Genomic DNA, 18,829 nt, shown 5'->3' on the forward strand with positions numbered 1-18,829 from the left:
AGATATGGAGAGCCAACTGCATTTGCTATGTAACTCATGTTATGCTTTTCATAAATTTCTCAAAAAAGAGAGGAAGGGAAGGAGAAAAGAATTCCTTTAACAGAGAAATTCAGAGCCACGGGGATTTTAGCAACCAGATACCAGGTAGAGTTAAAGATCAAAAAAATAACTAGAAGTCGTTGAAGAATAATAACCACCCTTCCAGTGAAAAAGAGCAGAGAAGAAACGAGCCCTGGACACAGTAACTGCCCTCTGGCTGGAAGGAAGGCAAATGTTTGGACAAGCCCAGGTTGTAACAGTTAGGTACTGACAAGAGCACTTAATTTTACTTAGGAGTTTATATTTCTTAAGCACCTGCTTCACTTCTGGAAAAATGTCCTTTTAAGTAGAATGTACAAGTTAATGTGAGCGCTGTTTTCTCAACAACTGTATTTTACAGAAAAAGTAAAAGATATATGTGAAGAGGCAAGTAAAAGTAATATGAAGAAAAAGTGAAAGATACAACACAGATACATGCTATATAGCTCAAGAAAGACACTCCCTTGGGGCCAGCCCGGTGGCGCAGTGGTTAAGTGTGCACGTTCTGCTTCGGTGGCCCGGGGTTCGCCGGTTCAGATCCCTGGTGTGGACATGGCAGCACTTGGCAAGCCATGCTTTGGTAGGCATCCCACATATAAAGTAGAGGAAGATGGGCACGGCCAGTCTTCCTCAGCAAAAAGAGGAGGATTGGCAGCAGACGTTAGCTTAGGGCTAATCTTCCAAAAAAAAAAAAAAAAAGACACTCCAGTGGACGTAAGGTATGCCCTGAACAAGCACCCCTCTTTATGTGCGGCAGCTATCTGCAAACAGGGAGCCTAGGAAGAGTTTATTCACTTCTACCAGCTAAGCTCAGGGCTTTTACTCTTATGCGTTACCTAAATTCTTGGGAAGAAGGAAAGGAAAATCGAGGAAAGAGAAAATATGGTCCACAATATGCTGAAGATGGGGGAAAAGAGAAAGAAAATTCTGAATCATATACATTCTCATTTTTAAAAAGAAAACAAAATGAAACTATTTGATTTCATATGTACAAAAGCAGAAAATACGTGATATTGACCCGTGATAGGGTACATTCGAAGTGAACACATTCACATGGTGTTAACTGGTTTATATTTGATTTTCATTTGTAGTTTGCTAAAATCACGTGCAAGTTCCAAAATGCCCAATTTCCCACATTTTCCTCTATTAATGAACTACCTAGGAGTTTTATCCTGAGCTGCTTGTATAAAATTAAATATCCCATGAAGATTGTGCTTTCTTATACAAGTGGCTAAATTCCTTTATTGTTTTCACAACTTATATCAGAGCATAATCCCAGAAAAAACCCTGTATAGAAAGACATCAAGTTCTGCTCTTTCAATGTTCTGATTTCCCAGAGTAGAGGCCAACCACAGTAGGACAACTAGAACAGTGGAGCGGGAAGAAAGAATTTTTGAAAGCATAGCAGTAATCTAACAAAAAGATCACTCGTGAAGGGCTCCTTTAATTTCAAAGGGCTGCTCAAAGGAAAATCAATTTGCATGGGATTCTACTCCTCTGGCCCCTGTGGGACTCCTGGGTAAGGCAGCTTTCACAAAGCTGGCCGCCTCACTCACTTCCTCAGGAAGTGGGACTGACCACAGCTCGGCCCCCAGCTCGGCGTGGTCTCCAGCATTCACAGAGGGACCAGGATTGGGAAGAGGACACTTTCACCACAACAAGCTATGCTGGCTGGTCCCGAATGACACAGACACTCCTGCGCACTCAAGCCTGGGGGCTCGGCCTTGCTCTGTGGGTTTTTGCTGAGGTCCAGGTGGAAAGTGACAGGTCCCCCCCATTGCTGCAGCAGACCACAGTTTCTTTATCTTCCTCTTCTCCCACCAGATCATCTCGGCCGACCCAAGGCACAAGACCCAAGGCAGAAGAGACGCAGGGTGCTGGATCACCCTGCGACTAAGCCTGCATCAAACACACCCAAATTAAGCAACTCCAGTCGAGCCACATAACCAAGGTTTTCTTTTTCTTGCTCTAGAATCAATAAAAGAATTGTGCTGACTTTCCATGAATGCTAAGGTTCTTGAACAGTGGAATATCTACTTACTGAATATACAAAGCTTCCAAAAATACCTGTCCCATATTTTTCTTTAGAAAGCAGAACGTAATTTAAAGGGCAGGACAGCCCTCAGGCTAGCATTCCAAAATGATGGCTCTGCTAGAAGAACTCAAACACAGAAGTAAGAGTTTACCAAACACCAAACTATGCACACATACTCGAACAGCTCGGCTCTGCCCAGGGCCTCTTCAGCCTCCCCTCCCCGACCCCCACCAGCTGTGTTAAGGAATAAGCCGCCTAACCCAGCCATCAGAACCCGGTTATCTGGTTGTGTGTTCTCCCTGGAGGTGTCCTTCATTTCACCTCCAAGAATTCACCTTTGGGAACCAGGTAATCTACCCAGGCTGACCATCTCTGCTGATATCTGGTATGTGACAGTAAAAAGGTGCTCAGGGCAAGGGCTTGTCCCGACACCCACTGAGTTTACAGTTAATGAAAGGAAACCTTCAGCTAAGGAGATTACTATGGATTCACTCTCCAACAGCACTCCCGCAACCAACAAATTCTTAAAGCCCAGAAAGAAAAAAACCTGCTCTTTCCTTAGTCACTCCCAAAGAAAAAAAGGGCAAGGATCCTATTTGTTGTTTCTGGACAATATGCCATTGATCTTAGGGCACAGTATTTTAAACCAAAGAAATAAAATCTTCCAAAGTGAGGTGTATCTGTATAAAAATGTCTGCTGCACAGTTATTTGTGATAAAGACATGCATCCCATAACAACGTTTCGGTCAACAACAGACTGTACATACGATGGTGGTCCCCTAAGATTAGTACCATACAGCCTAGGTGTGTAGCAGGCTACGCCATCTAGTTTTGGGTAAGTGCACTCTATGACATTCACACAACAACAAAATCACCTAACAACACATTTCTCAGAAGTATCCCCATTGTTAGGCAACGCATGACCATACTGAAAAAAATGTAAATATCCATCAATAGGGAAATGATTAAATCAATTATGGTACATCCTTTTTTTTCAATTGTGGTAAAAGATACATAAAATTTACCATCTTAACCATGTTTAAGTATACAGTTCAATAGTGTTAAATACATTCACACTGTTTATGGTACATCCTTTTGATGGAGTATTACAGTCATTGAAAGTGGGGTAGAGCTGTTATAGATACTGATATGGAACAATCAAGATACACTATTCCGTGAAAAAATCACGTTATAAAACAATACATAAACTAAATTAAAATTAAAAAGAAAAAATAAGCACATCACATTTTTCCATTTACTTATATAATATGTAAAATTTCTAGATATTTAAGATTCATAGAAAGGCTTAGAAGGATGCACACCAAACATTTTGACGCTTGAATCTAGAAAGGTCAGGGGATGGAGGACAGGGGGAAAATGTTTTTCAAAGTTCAGCCACCTAAGTGTAGGTCTGCATTTTCAAAATTTCATATTTACAGGTAAGCAGACGGAAGTTTAAATTTCCTATGAACTTAAGGATAATCAAAAATCATAAATCTTGGCAATTCTGTCAAAGGTACTTTTGTAAAAGCTCTATTTCCTACTAGATATACATTCTCTTAAATAAAAGGCCCTTGTGCTAGCAACTTACTAATTCATCCATGAGTTGATAGAAATACTGAAAGGGTCTGGGCTAAACTTGTCACCATTAATAAACTTCAGGAAAATTCATTACAGCTTCTGCCTGAAGTGGGTTATTTAAATAGTTTTATGATGGGAAGCAAGAAAAAAACTTCTAAATTTCTCCACTATTAGTTAGATATAAACTGCTTTTTTTTTTTTAAATGAATCATGTTTGGTGAATTCCAGTATTTCAAAACTAAGAAATCACTTACTTACCCATCTAAGTATTAAAAACAAAGGCTTCCTGGTTTCGGAGTAAACCTCATAAATGCTTTAGAAGCATTCCTTTAGCATTTTACGAATACCACGCTTTTTAGTAGCATCTCTACAATTCTAGCTTAAAGCAAAGTACAGATTTTCTAAATTAGGAGTCATATTTTGAGTATAGAAAGGAGAACTTCAAAGTAATTTTCCTTTGTCATCTGAATAAGCCTTCTAAATTTCTGCACATAAATCCTAAATCCTGCACAGAAGCTTTTGTCCCTGAAACACTCCAATGAAACCAGCAGCTCTATTTGCTGTTTCTTCTCATTCATTTTACCAGCAATTTGTTCTTATTTGAAATACTAAATAAAACATTTGCAAACATTTTTGAGACATCCAGCATTAGAAAACATGGAAGAGAAAACTCGTAGCTGAAGGCATCTTGCACTTCTCTGGTTTTCACAGCTCAAGGACGCTCGCTTGCTTGCTTCCCTCCGAGGTCTTTCTTTTGGAATTTTTACTACCCAAAGTTTGGAAGTATCATCCTTGCTACAAGGCTTTAAGTCAGTGATTCCCAAGTGGGGCAATTTTGCCCCTCCTCCTCCACCACCACCGATATTTAGCAATGTCTAGAGACATTTTTCGCTGTTACAACTTGGTTGGGGTGAGGGGCACTACTGGCATCCAGTGGGTTAGTGAGTAGAGGCCAGGGATGCTGCTAAACATCCTACAATGCACAGGACAGCCCCCACAACGAAGAATTACGTAGCCCCACAGGTCAGTAGTGCTGAGGCTGAAAAGTCCTGCTCTAAGTGAACAGAGGCTTTCCGCTTATCACCCTGTCCTCCTCCCAATCCTCCTAAAATCACGATAAACCTGCTCCCCTCAGTCATCCACACCAGAGCCTTCTCCTAGCATGGAGATGGTGGCAGTCACTGCTCCAGCTCACCCCTGCCCCTTCTCCCACCAAGGAGGAAGGGTGTGGACATCAGGGCTCGCTGCATGGTCATCACAACTGTTCTTATATTCCAAAAGGATGCCATTGCCTAATCACTAAACAATTCTCACAGATACCAATCTCACTTCAAATACTTTTGGAATTATGAACTGTAGGACTACCTTCCCTCATGAAATATGATGGAGAGCATCTCCCAAGGTTATCATTTCACAGCAAGCCTACTGGCTGTTGACTTTTAAAACAAACTCATTTAACAGTTCTCTTCCTGGAGTAGATAGAAATACACAGAGAAAGAGAATGAATTACATCATTTCATCAATCACTACTTTATATTAAAAGGAGAATGGAGGAAGCTTTCTTTATATTCCTCACAAGGCCCTCTCTCATTTTTCATTAGTAATTTCATCAGAGACAACCAACAGCTTGGAACGATGTTCACCCAGGAATGCTCCTCCTTTTACCAAACTTTCCACCAAAAAGGGGGAAGAAGGGATTCTACAGTCTAGGAATTTGGGAAATGCTGGGTTAAATACACACACACACACACACACACACACATGCACACAGAGCTTTCCTCGCTCAAGGCTTCTCTGAACTTTCAAGAGCGAATGTGAACTTCCAGTGTGAATCTTCACTATGGGGACCCAGGGTTGGGAGCGCAACCCAAGCTCATTTGATGCTGGAGGCTTTCGGAGCAAGACATCTCTGGGCCATACTTGAAACGAGGCTTAAGTAATTATTCTCCTTGAGAGGCAGTATCAGGAAACAGGAGTGCATTCTAGAGTAGAGTGTGAGGCAGATGCTTCCTGCCCATTTTTCTGAACAACTCTTAACTCCATGATTTTCTTGGTAGTTCCTCTCCAGGGGCACGTTCGCATCAACCAAAGATGACTTAAGGAAAGAACGAGTGAACGAATCTCCAAATATGGAGGAAAAATAATAAATAGGTCTTTCTAAAGGGGCTCCGCCTTAACTTCAGTGCCACAGAAATGGTTATAAACACGTTGTCCGGCTGGTTCTACATGTGTTGCCGAAAGGAGGCTATTCGTGGTGTAAAATGCACAGGCACACAAGTAGGCACACACATGTACTGTAAAGGAAGAAAAATCAGGAAAGGGAGCAAGGTAACTCTTACAGTTTACCTGTTTTCAGTAGCCACAGTCACATCCATGTCATTGGGCAAGCAAGAAACATCTCATGGATCCTGACAATAGGAGAAATATTGGTTGACCCAGAAACAGTGGCTTTGAACCACAAAGATATTTGAGCCTGCCACCAGCCAGCTGTAGAAAGGACACCTACCTATAAACCACAGTACGCTGTAGTGGTTAAAAGCATGAGCTTTGGAGTAAGACAAATGGGAGTGAGTCCTGACTCTTCCCTTTGAAAGTTACAAGTTTCTGAACAAGTTACTCAACTTCTTTAAGCTCCTGTTTTCTTTACTGTAAAATGGAGATGATAAGATCTACCTCATGAAGCTATTGTGAGGATTAAATAAAACAATCCAGGGAGGTGCTTACTACAATATCTGGAATATGAGAAGTACTTATTAACGTGAGTTATTATAACATCAAAACAAGACCAGCAATAGGATTCTAGCATAGAGAAAGCCATAGAAGGAATTAAGCCATAACTGATGCTCCCCAAAAGGTGATGATAAGAAAGACGCCGTCAGAAGTCCCAACAAGTACATGGGATATAATAAAGAGCATCCTTAACCTACGTGCCTCTTGCAGAAAGGCAGTCCAGCAAGGTCTTCCAAGAAGCAGAGCAGATTCAGACTCTAAGGACAAATTTTTTGAGCACCACATAACCAAAGAAGTTACAGCTAAATTTGAAAGTCCACCAGGAGTCAACAATATCCTAATGCTCAAAATTAGAGGAACAAAAAAATTTTCTTTTTTCTTTTTTCTTTTTTTTGAGGAAGATGAGCCCTGAGCTAACTACTGCCAGTCCTCCTCCTTTCTGCTGAGGAAGCCTGGCCCTGAGCCAACATCCATGCCCATCTTCCTCTACTCTACATGTGGGACGCCTACCACAGCATGGCGTGCCAAGCAGTGCCTTGGTCCACACCCGGGACCCAAACCGGCAAACCCCGGGACTCGAGAAGCGGAAGGTGCAAACCCAACCGCTGCGCCACCAAGCCGGCCCCAAAATTTTAAAATTCTATTGAGTCATCTAAATCAAAACCATTAAAGCCTAATTATTACTCAAGTGCTAAACTATGTGTTTAATCTTTCCCAAATTAACATAGGCCAGATAAACCAGACTTGCATTCTGCCAAAGAGATATAGGCCTATGAGGGGCCCCAAACATACATCCATACACACATATACCTACCCACCTGTGAGAAGCCTCAAATACACATCTGTGTACCTATGAGACCTAAACATTAGGCTTGAACAATTCCTCCAGCCACTTGGCCAACTTTCCTCCCTCCAGTGTCCCAGTCCAAAGCATTACTCAGACACTCAGCAGTTGCTATGCATTTATGGAGCAAATACTGAAAGCTAACCATTGTTTTTGTGATTTTGAGTAAATAGAAAATAGAGAAAAGATTTCATTTCTACACTCAAAAGAGCTCAGGCTCCTTGGCTATTATACTGAGGAATGGTAAAGGATGTAGACTTCAGGTCAGAAAGACCCAGGTATGAATGCCAGCTCCAACACTGACTGGCAACTTATTTGTTCCTAAGTTCACAAGCCTGGGCCTATCCGTTCATCTCTCGGAGCCTCAAGGTCCACAGGCATCAAACGGGTTCAGGCCACCCACTTGTCAGGGTTGCTATGTGGCCTAACCACTCAGAAATCAAAAGTGGCTTCAAATAGACACAGTTTCCTTAGCCGCACTTTCCCACAGTGACCAAGTCAACCTTCAGCTAATCCTCCTTGGAACTCTTTTTTTCATCATTTCCTGGCTCAAAATCTCTGTCCTAGCCAGAAAGCTATGCTCAGCATCCTCTGAACACGTTTTCTTCTTGTGCCAAGTGTTAAGCTTCCCCATTATTTCCCTCCTCAGAACAAGTTTCCCATTTTGTCAAACTCCATCCCTCTCCTTTTTCACAATTCCCCCCAAAATTTATCTTTATCAGAACCTCTACTTAGATCCAATCTTTCCTTTTTTGTATTCTTCCTCCCACTTCTACCCTTAGAATCCAAATGAGCATGTCAGAAAATAGTGCTAAAAATTAAGGACACAAATTCAATTTACCTATGGGTAAGTTATTTTCTGACAATAATAAATTAAGGCAAAGCTAGAGACTGCACTCCCAAAACACTGTAATCATACAGCAACTCTGTGCTCCAGGCTGTAAGAAGAACAGGCGAAAGATGGGATGAAAATCCATCCCTACCAGTGAAAAACACCAACAGTTGATCAACAACGTCATTTTCATATATGAAGAAGAGCACATGCTATAAAAAGGCAGCCCTCCTGTCATTGCCTCCTTTTTGCCTACACCGTGTTAAACTTAGCTAGTAAACACGCACAGCTCATTTCTCATGGCCTTTACCCATTCACTCAATGGTTGTGCCGATGTCTGAACAAAGGCAGCCACCAGGTTTTGCTCTTACAATGACATTGTCTAAAAGGCACCACGTTGTAACATGAGGAATGCCTTGACTGGACACCAGAGATAGCTGAGGCTGTATGGCATTTGCCTTTATGACCTATTGCAGTAGAGCCCTAGGGCAGTGTTTCACAAGCCCACTGACAACTCCTGTCACCCACTGAGGGTCAGCAGTAACCCTGCCCTCCAAGCCACAGCTGACAAGACCAGGACAAGTTAGATTTTTGGTCTTGAGACCTGGATATGGGACTGAGAAATACAGACGATGTCCACCAGTAGTATAAATGAGGACGTGGAAATACAGGGGCTGGGGGACAGTCGTATTCACCACGGGCACAGGAAAGAGAATTTAGTTCTACCAACGGAGAGGAACGAAGAAACCACCGAGGACGTGGACGTGAACAGAGTACAGAGTAAGCTCAGTGCAAGATGACGTCTGAGTTCCTGGTTTCCAGTCCTCCTAGCAGCAGCTATGGCCTTATAATCAGCTCCCTTTCTTTCGGTGTTAGTTGGAACAACTGTGTCTTGCTCATGTGTTCTGTAAACCCCACACACACCAAATAATCCAGTGTTTTAACACCTTCCCATGTGAATCTTGCCTACAAGGAGCTACTGCTTCTCCCAATCCATACTCCTCTCAGCCACCTGAGCAACAGGTGTCCTCAGTCACCATCCTCCATGAAGGCTGCCAGTAAGGCTGGTTCTGGTTCAGGTCTCCAGTGATCACTGGCACTGGTGTCTCATACTGTCCTCACTCACTCACTCCATAACCCTTCCCTAGGCCTCTCCTGGGAGCACAGAGACTGTTCATGATGCCCGATTCCTGCTGTGCTGCACTCCCACACACCCATTTGTTCCACCTCCTTGTGCTCTCCTGCTTCTTGCTAGTTCACTAGACTTGTGACCATCGGCCTTTGCTTTGCCTTCTCCGCATGCCTATCAGCCTAGTCTCTGACTCCTCACTTACCCTGACTCTGGGCATGCTCCAGTAAAGCTTCTGACTCACTACTCCACTACATTATGAATTAACCTTCAACTCAGATTAACGTCCACAGTTCCAACCCCGTTCTCCAGGGCTGGCCCCACGGCCTTGCACGTCCTAAAGGCCCAGCCTTGTCCCTATTCCCCCAGCCCCACCCCACCCTGGTTCCAGCAATCTGACTCCACAACAGCCACAATCACAGGCACAGGGCAGATACTCCCACCACGCCAGGCACAGGAAGCTGCACAAAACAGGGAGCTGACAGATTCAGCTGACAATAAATAATATCCAACGTGCCAGATTCATTTTTACACAACTCTCAGCGTCCAATGTCCAATAAGATGTAAAATTCAACTAAGATTTCTATAAAATGGGGCTTTCTTGTGGAAAGATGGGGATGGTAAACTGTCACATGTAACAGATATCATTTTATCCTTCCAGCTTATTTAATCAACGTGCATTCCCAAATTTAAAAACACACTAAAGTTTTGCCCAGTCTCTTACGGTTCAAACACATAATACACCAAACTCCTTCCTGAAAGTCAATTTCTTGTTTGGCCCAGGCCCCAGGGTGACCTTCCCCAGACATCTGGATCCAGGGACTGCACGTGGCTGTCTTCATTCTGTGCTGAGGAAGCATGTGATGTTGATTAGCCATTCTTCAACTCTGCTCTGTGACGGGGTTCATTAGAACTCCCATTCTAAGGAAAAGTCACAAGTCACCCCAATTCCTGGTCAGGTGTGGAGGCAGAAATAGTAGCAGGCCAAAGCTCAGGGCCCTCATCTCTCCTTAGATGCTGAATCCCTGAACCAAACAGGCAGACACTCTTAAGTGTTGATTTAAGGCCTGCGAGTCTTCATGATAATGACTTATAATGGGTACCTCTGCCAAGTACCTCCCAGATCTAATCTCAATATCAAAATTATCTTGTCCTAGACTATAGGTGTTAAGGGGTCAAGATAATAAAGCTGAAGTAATACAGGAAGAGGAATAAACTGAGGAGCCCCGTGAACCCAGAAACCAGTGTTCATGCCAGAACTGGGCATCTATGACCAAGGCCCAGTTCTGACCCCATCTGAACTCACTGGCATTACATAAAGCCAGAGGGTGAGGCCCTGTAGAGTCGGACAAGGCTTGGACAATCAGATAGCTCAGGAAGTACAGGCAGCGGGTCCAAAACCAAGGGCAACAGCAGAGACCCTTGCTACCCAAAGTGTGGTCCATGGACCAGCAGGCACATCACCATCACCTGGGAGCTTGTTAGAAATGCAGAATCTTGGAGGCAGCCCTACTAAATCATTGTCTGCATTTTAATAAGATCTCCCAGGCAATGTGTATGCGAATTGAAGTATGAGAGTGCCTTCTTGACAAGAGGGGCACCCAGAATCAGTTGTAGGACTCTGGGCAACAGGTACAGGGCACCAGCAGCAAGCAGGAGCCCTTATTTGGGAAAAGCGTAGGGAGCAGCAGAACCACGGAACAACTTCAAAGCCAGAGAGACCCTGGTCCAAATCTAGGCTCATTCACTCACGAGTGGTGCAATCCTCAGCCAGTCACTTCACCTCTCTCACTGGGAGTGTGAGTTACACCTCACAAAGGACAGTAAGTGCAAAGCATCTAGCATACAATAAACTTGCAATAAATACTGGTTCCCTTTCCATTCTGCAGCAGACACCAATCTGGCATGGCTGTCTAGACCCTGTAATCCAGAGATGAATTAGGAACACCTGGGAGAGAAAAAGGTCCCAACTAGGGGATAATGAGCTTCTCTAACAAGGAGACCCTAACTCAGTTCTCTGAATACTGGAGGGCACCAGAGAAACTTCACTGCTAAATCTATTTAGATGTCCATGCAACATTCCAGACCAGCACTCTCCAATAGAAATAGAATGAAAACCACATACAGAGTTTTAGATTCCTTTGTAGTCGTATTTAAAAAGGCAAAAAAAGGGGGAGGGTGAAATATATTTTACTAAATGGTATTTAACCAAAATATCCAAAATAGCATCATTTCAACATGTAATCGATATAAAAAACCATTAATGAGATATTTTACATCCTTTTTTGTGTGTGTGTGTGTGTGTGTGTGTGTAAATCTTCAAAACCCGGTGTGTACTTTCTGCTTACAGCTCATCTCAGGACTAGCCACATGGTCAGCGCTCAATAGCAGAGTATGGCTGGTGCCTACCACACTGGACAGAGCAGTTATAGACAGAGAGATCCCTGGATCCCTTCCCCACTCAACAGTGTACCGTCACCAAATCCCAGTGTGCAAGGTATGAATACCCGGTCACAGTCACGCAAGCGTGGGAAGCAGCGGCCAGGGGACAGCGACAGAGCAGAGGCTTTAGCTAACTGGCCATATTTCACAATCAAGTTATTTGTTTTTAAAACTCTGGTCACCATAAATTACACCAATAGACAGACAATCTAGACTACAGCCACTTGCTGATTGGGCTAAATTTTTCTAGGAGCCAAGACAGTTGAAGCACAAGATTATAACTACAAATTCATCCAAGATTTTCCAACTAGAAATGGAAGTACAGCCAAGTAGGAACAAGCACACTCCGCTTGCCCACATTTCACCCACTTTTAACCAGATACGGGGCAGCTGTAACGGAAAACCTACAGACAAGGCAGGAGACATTCACTGTGTATGTTTTCACGGCCAAAAAAAAATCTCCTTACAAACGAGGTAAAAGGTAGGACAGAAGAAACAACACGCTCCAAGACAGAAAAAAGAATGTCAGGGCTAAGACCCTTCTCTTGAAGCAGGAAGGCTAAGGAACAGAGTAGCTAAGACTTCAGGGAGCACTTACCACGTACCAGACACTCTGCTAAGCACTTTCCGTGCATTTAATCTTCATAACAACCCTCAAGCAAGTATGGCTTAGAATTTCAGTAACTTGTTCAAGGGCCCACAGCTAGTCTGTGGCAGGACACTGAGAGCTACGCAAAGGCAAGTAACAATCTCCACGGCCTAAGCACCCAGATTTAACTAGAACACTAGGCACAGCCAGCAGTCAAGCCAGAGACCTCAAACTACCTCTCCCACTCTTACTACATTAAACCATCACAACTGCTAAGGACCAGCTTATCAGTGAGGACTGTGTGAGGCTGAACTGCAATAACTCATGTTTTCAGGTTCACATAGTATAAGGACTATAAATATGAGCTGGCTTATACAGCATCAAAACACACACGACAAATTTTGAAAGGCAGAGAGAACGCAATGATGGACACAGCCATAGACCAGGAGTCCGAGTGCTGGGTTCTAGTTCCAAACCTATTAAATACTTGCTGACCCCTCTCTCCCATTTTGGCTCACTGTAGAAAATGAGGAGATAACCATAAATAGTTGAAGTATTTCCAGCTAGGTGATCTTTTTGGAAAAAACAAACAAAAAACAGTAGGCTTTGAATTTTCTAATCTGATAAGTTTTTCAACAATTCTTATTCTTCAGATCCCTAGAAAGAATTTGTTCCTCACAGAAGAAAATTATCAAAATCAATACCCAGTAGCGGACCCATGAGTCAGCCTTTGGAAAGCAGGAGTATGTGTCCCCAAAAGAAAAGGCTGAGTTGAGGAAGCATTCAAGAACTACCACCTTCATTTTATCCTTTGGTCCCTGTGAATCCTTCAGGACGCCCGGAATCTCTAATTATGTAAAGCTGTAATAATATCTGACCGAAAACAAAACGGTACAAAACCTGCATTTTCAGACCCCAACGACCATCGACCAGAGGATACTTAATAGGGAATCCTTGGGACAGCTAAAAAGGCCACTCAGAGTTTGTCTAAAAATTCCTCCAGTCTCCAGATTTAGACTACGCAGAATCTGCTCTCCGTCCTCATCGTAAAGCGGGCAGAATTCAGAACTTCCCGTCCGCAGAAGGGGACTCAAAGAATTCTTTCAACTGTATTTATCGTTGGAACAAAAAATGTTTCTCAGCACCACTTTCAATTTACTTTGATTTTCTCATCCTTTTTAAAGGATAAATAAAACAAAGACATCTCTTTGTTCCTGCTCCTTTCCAATTTGTGTCCTCACCCCAGTGCCCAGTAAAAATGTTTAAGTCTTTGCGACACGCTATTTCTAGCGCCATCGCTGGCGCAGATACAGACTCTCCTCCCTCCATGATGACTGAAATCAGGACAAGCTGGCTAATTACAAGGGCCCTTGACTGTCTCAAACGTCTCCATTACATATTCTCACCTGGGCCGTCTTCAACTGCCACTTCTAATCTGAGTATCATCAGGGCCTTGCTGTCTAGCACCTACTTGTGGCTTCTCTCAGGCTCCTCCACACCCTTAAACACCTTCCACGGTTTCCCCTTGTCCACCACCTGTGCTCCGCCAAGGCAGAGTAGCCCAGTGGTGAGAAGCGGACTTGAAATTCTGCCTCTACTACCATTTATGAGCTGGTAGACCTTGGCCAGGATCTTTATCTCAGTTTCCCCACCTGTACCATGGAGATACTAGGATACAGCTCATCTCACTGTTTCAGTATTAAATATATGGAAATACCCGCCACGATGGAGTGCAGTGTCTGCAGGTGTTAGCTCCTACCATCACCTCCTACCTTTCTGGAAATGTTTTGCCATCTGACTTTCTAAAGCATGTATTTTAAGTTCTTCAGCATCCCTCTTTCATTTATAGTTTTTACTATATAAACCATTATCTTAGGGGATCCCAAATTCAGTTCTTTTTTACAATTTTCTTCTACCATCTCTGTTTTATGCTAACGCCTCCCAATCTAAGCCTCCCACCCAAAAAGATGCAGGAGGCGAAGGACACCTCCCTGGACAGCTCAACCCAAACTCACCTCACTGTTATCAAGCCCCTCCACCTCCACCTGCCAAATCTATTCTGCCTTCTGAATTCAGTATCACAGACAGAAACCACCAGCAGCCAAGAAACCTCAGTGAGCAACCTTGGAGGCATTCTCTGCTCCTCCCTCTCCACCATTCGCCACAGCTAATAAGGTACGACCACACACACCCACCCCTTAAGCAGAAGCCGCCCATCACTCCATCCCCACTGCAATGCCTTGGATCAAGCCCTCCACTTCTCTACTGGTTTGCTGCAGCGGTCCCCTCATTTGAACTCCCTGCCTCCAGCCCAAACAGCCTCCATTCCATCCTCACGGTAGCGCCCCAGGATCTCTGTCATTAAAAGTCAGTCTTTCTGCCTATGCTGCCCACACTCAAACTACATAGAAAGATCTTCAGAAGTCTGCCCTTGACAGCCTCCTAGCTTCATCTTCTATTCTCCCACACCCCACTCTCGCACCCCTACTTGCAACAGCAAGCTCTCTCAGTGCCTTTCCATACGCTGCTCCATCAACTCTGGGTTCTTTCCCCATGTCTTTGCCCGCCTTCCATATTCTTACTGGTTTTTCACACTTCAGCTCAGAAGCCACCTCCTCAAGGGCTCCTCCCTCGACACTTGGCATTAGGTGGCCTAGTCCCATCCCTATCATAGCATCTGTAGGCTCCTTCCCACTAGATTTTCTTCTCTGGATTCCTTTTCCCTCCGTACCCCCAGTGCCCAGGCACAAGGTCTGGTGCTTAGTAAACTTACTCAGTAAGTGTCTGTTAAGTGGACAGAATAATCCCCAAATTAACATCACTCCCCACTTCCCAGGCTCTCCTCCCTCTACATCACCATAACCTTAGTCTATTTGTTCTTCCCAATCCTGAATGCTATTTTATTACTTTATCCTCTAAAAAAGAAAAACCTGGGGGCCGGCCCCGTGGCCAAGTGGTTAAGTTTGTGCGCTCCGCTGCGGCGGCCCAGTGTTTCGTTGGCTCGAATCCCGGGCGCAGACATGGCACTGCTCATCAAGCCACACTGAGGCAGCATCCCACATGCCACAACTAGAAGGACCCACAACTAAGAATATACAACTATGTACCGGGGTGCTTTGGGGAGAAAAAGGAAAAAAAATAAAATCTTTAAAAAAAAAAAAAAGAAAGAAAGAAAAACCTGCTTCCAAAATCTCCCTACTTCATTGCTTTGACATTGCTGAAATGTTTTCATACCCTCAGAAGACATAAAACCTGAATAATAACTTCACCAATATTTTGGTAGCCAATAAATCAGACAAATTATAATAATAAGTTGATTATGCAGCTAAGATAAACAAAGACCTTTGGTGCCACTTTCCAAAATTTTGATTCTATTATCGTTCAGTGTTTTACTGAACCTGAAGATAACTGAAAAATTAAACTGCCAACTGTTCCTGAAGAGATGAAAAATAATTGCTGTAAGAAATAAAGGATATTTTACCACTTGCAGTTTCCTGTTTCCACTTTTCGCTAATTCCGATTAGTTATGGGTTACAAAGCATGTCATCCCATTACTGAGTGGTCTATTATCACGATCGTCTCTCACGTGTCTTCAGACAATGTTCACTACAATCTCTCCCTTGGAAAGTCCAACTGCAGCTGACAAGGCTAGATCTTCTTTTGTGAGCTATGACGAGCTGAATTTATTTTCATTCACACTTCTAATTCTTACATACTTACCAAATGACCCAGCCATCCCACTCCTAAGTATTTACCAAAGAGACATAAAAACTTACGTTCAGACAAAAACCTGTACGCAAATGTTTATAGCAGCTTTTATTAACAATCACCAAAACCTGGAAACAACCCTAACGTCCTTCAGCCAGTGAATGGAGAAACTGTGGTACATCCATATAGTGGCCTTCAACTGGGCCGTAAAAAAGAAACACAAGTATGGATACACACGACAATATGGATGAATCTCAAATGCACTTTGCTAAGTGAAAGAAGCCATTTGTATGACGTTCTGGAAAAAAACAAATATAGGGATAGAACAAATCAGTGGCTGCCAGGGGGGGCTGGGGTGGGGAGAAAAGGCTGACCACAAGGGACAGCAGGAGGAAAGTTCGTGAGGTGATGGAACCATTCCCTGTCGATAGTGGTGGTGGATACACTGGGCTATGCACTTGTCAAAACCCAGAGAAATACAGCGCAGAATAAATTTCACTGTCTGTAAATTTAAAAATTTTTAAAAAAGTGAATTATTTAATCATGACTTGGTTAAAGATCATCCCCTAAATGTAATTAACACAAAGGTGTGGATTTCCTTAACGTTTACTGTCGCTGTTACTGTTTTGTTGTTATGTATTCTAACGATCAGGAAGAGAGGGGGCACCCCAAATCTTTTCCAGATACTTCCAGTTTCCCCTGTATTGGCAACCTTTGTGAGGATCCACATCAGGGCAACCTCTGCTCCAGCTGTGAACAGCTAGATGGAATTCTACCAAGGATATGGGAAAGGTTATTCAAAAACCACCGGAAGACACACTGCACTCCACAGCCAAGCCCAAGAAAGCATTTCAAGGGAAGAAATAGAGGCGGATGGAAGACTACAAATCCTAAAATTCTAACTCATCCTAATCACAGGTGTAAGGAGAAAATTCCATTTACAGGTTAGCTCCCTCCTTCCTAGATCCTCCTTTAAACAGGAGTCAAGGTGGCTGGGAGCAAGCAATCTCTTTGTAAGAAAAGGGGGGCAGGGAGAAAGCAAAAGTGCTCCTGAACCAGGAGGCAGAGTTCTAACAGCCCTGGATCCAATGCTCTTTTAACATGGAAAAAATGAGTCTAAGTACACAAATGATAAAAACAAGCAAAGGTTCAACAGCCGGTGACACTTTCTTTCCAGTGCCCCCTCATCAGCCAAACCCACACAAGGCCCCTCCAGAACGGATGGCCTGCCTGGCCTCCTTGAAGACTGCCGCAGGCAATCCCGACCAGGCACTGGGCTCCAGGCTCCAGGCGTGGCTGTCCGCACAGCACAGCAGCAGTGGCAACAGCAACACACAGGGCCTGGCCCCAAGTGTGGGTGCCACCCTGTGTTCCCTCCTGGCTCTTCCAGGAGAGAGAACACTGTTGCTTATTCTCCACACTCTCATTCCCAAGCCCAGAAAACTGTCTGTTGCTCTCCGGGAGACCTGGGCCTGCTACATTGTTATACCTCGGCAGGAGATTGCTACCTGAGACAAACCTCAATCCAAGATGAGCCCCGGGTTGCCGCCCTAGAGAACCAGCTCTCCAACCTCAAACAGCATTTGCAGCTGGAAATACTGGCCTAAATGCAAACCAAATGCTATTTCCAGGAGCCTCCCTGGGGGAGGGGAAGTAACAAAGCTAAAAACCACAAGAGAGTAGACCAGAACATTCTGTGACATGCAATGCCTTACCCAAAGGGCTTTAAACATATCAAGAAATATTCATTGCAAGGAATTGGCTGTCAAAGTTAAATAAAAATCACTGACTTTCTAAAGACAGGAGTGAAGGACTAAATTATAAAACAGCTTACTGTCTTAAGCTAATTAAGGTTTATCACATTAGCCATCGGAGTTTTAGTTGGCACCAGAAAAGCAGGAGCAGCATATCATGCAACATGGATTGGGATCTGCTTTGCAAGCAGATTTCTGCCACACTCAGACACAGAACCTCTGGCAGTCAAAAATGATGTCGAATTGAAAAACAATTTTAGCACAGTGATTTGTAAAGAATTTTGTTCCATCATGTAAGCTATTTACTGGTCTATCAGCCCACAATTACATTTATCTCTATTAAATACTGCACAGAGCATTCTGAGCTAACCATGCACTCTTCTTCCCCTTTTGCCAGTTTTATCAAACAGTGGACACTCTGCAATCACATGAAAATATTTCTAACAATAAAAACCCTTGCATACTTGACACCCTTCACTCAGTTACTCTGCCCACCAACTGCCAGCACACAACTTAACCGATTCTAAGATACATGGCATTTCTGAGAAGACCATTCTGCTGAACGCAAAAAGAAAACCCCCCCTTCAAAGCAGGGGAGACATTTCTTTTCAATCATGTCTTCTATGAGCTCCTCTTGACTGTACTTTTACCAAACCAGGAGACAGAACTCGTTCCATGAGTTGTTGAGATCATCCTGGAGATGATTCTGGAGCGGCTGGTTTCCTGTTTAGGGAAGTTGCTGGTTTTTTTCACAAGGAACCCCAAGGCAAAATGTTTAGTGTTCCCCTGTCAGCTCCCACTACCTTTGTTCTTCACTTTCCTAAACTCATTACTGCTTTCTTCTCTCTGTTCAGCTAAAGCCTCTGGTTTTGGAGGGTGCATAAAAATGCCAGCTCACATCTAACTACAATCTTTTAAGGCGTTCGACACTTTTCTATCATCCCCTCTGTAAAGCTTTGAGTTAACTGGCATCTATTCACAGATGAAGCCAGACGACCCGGTTTCCTCCTGGTATTGCATTAGTATTCCACATTAAAATGTATGCCACAAATAATCCAATGGCAAACTCACCGTCAACAGCCCCCAAAATCAATAAAAGCCATTCCA

At 43.6% G+C, this 18,829-nt stretch overlaps 1 protein-coding gene across 14 annotated transcripts in view; it reads right to left on the minus strand.

Annotated features, from left to right (window-relative positions):
* ZNF532 (zinc finger protein 532) overlaps nucleotides 1-18,829 on the minus strand; it is a 108,001-nt gene that overhangs the window by 85,908 nt on the left and 3,264 nt on the right. The window lies entirely within an intron of this gene.

The sequence above is a fragment of the Equus asinus genome, chromosome 7 (genome assembly GCF_041296235.1).
Source record: "Equus asinus isolate D_3611 breed Donkey chromosome 7, EquAss-T2T_v2, whole genome shotgun sequence".
Classification (NCBI taxonomy): domain Eukaryota; kingdom Metazoa; phylum Chordata; class Mammalia; order Perissodactyla; family Equidae; genus Equus; species Equus asinus.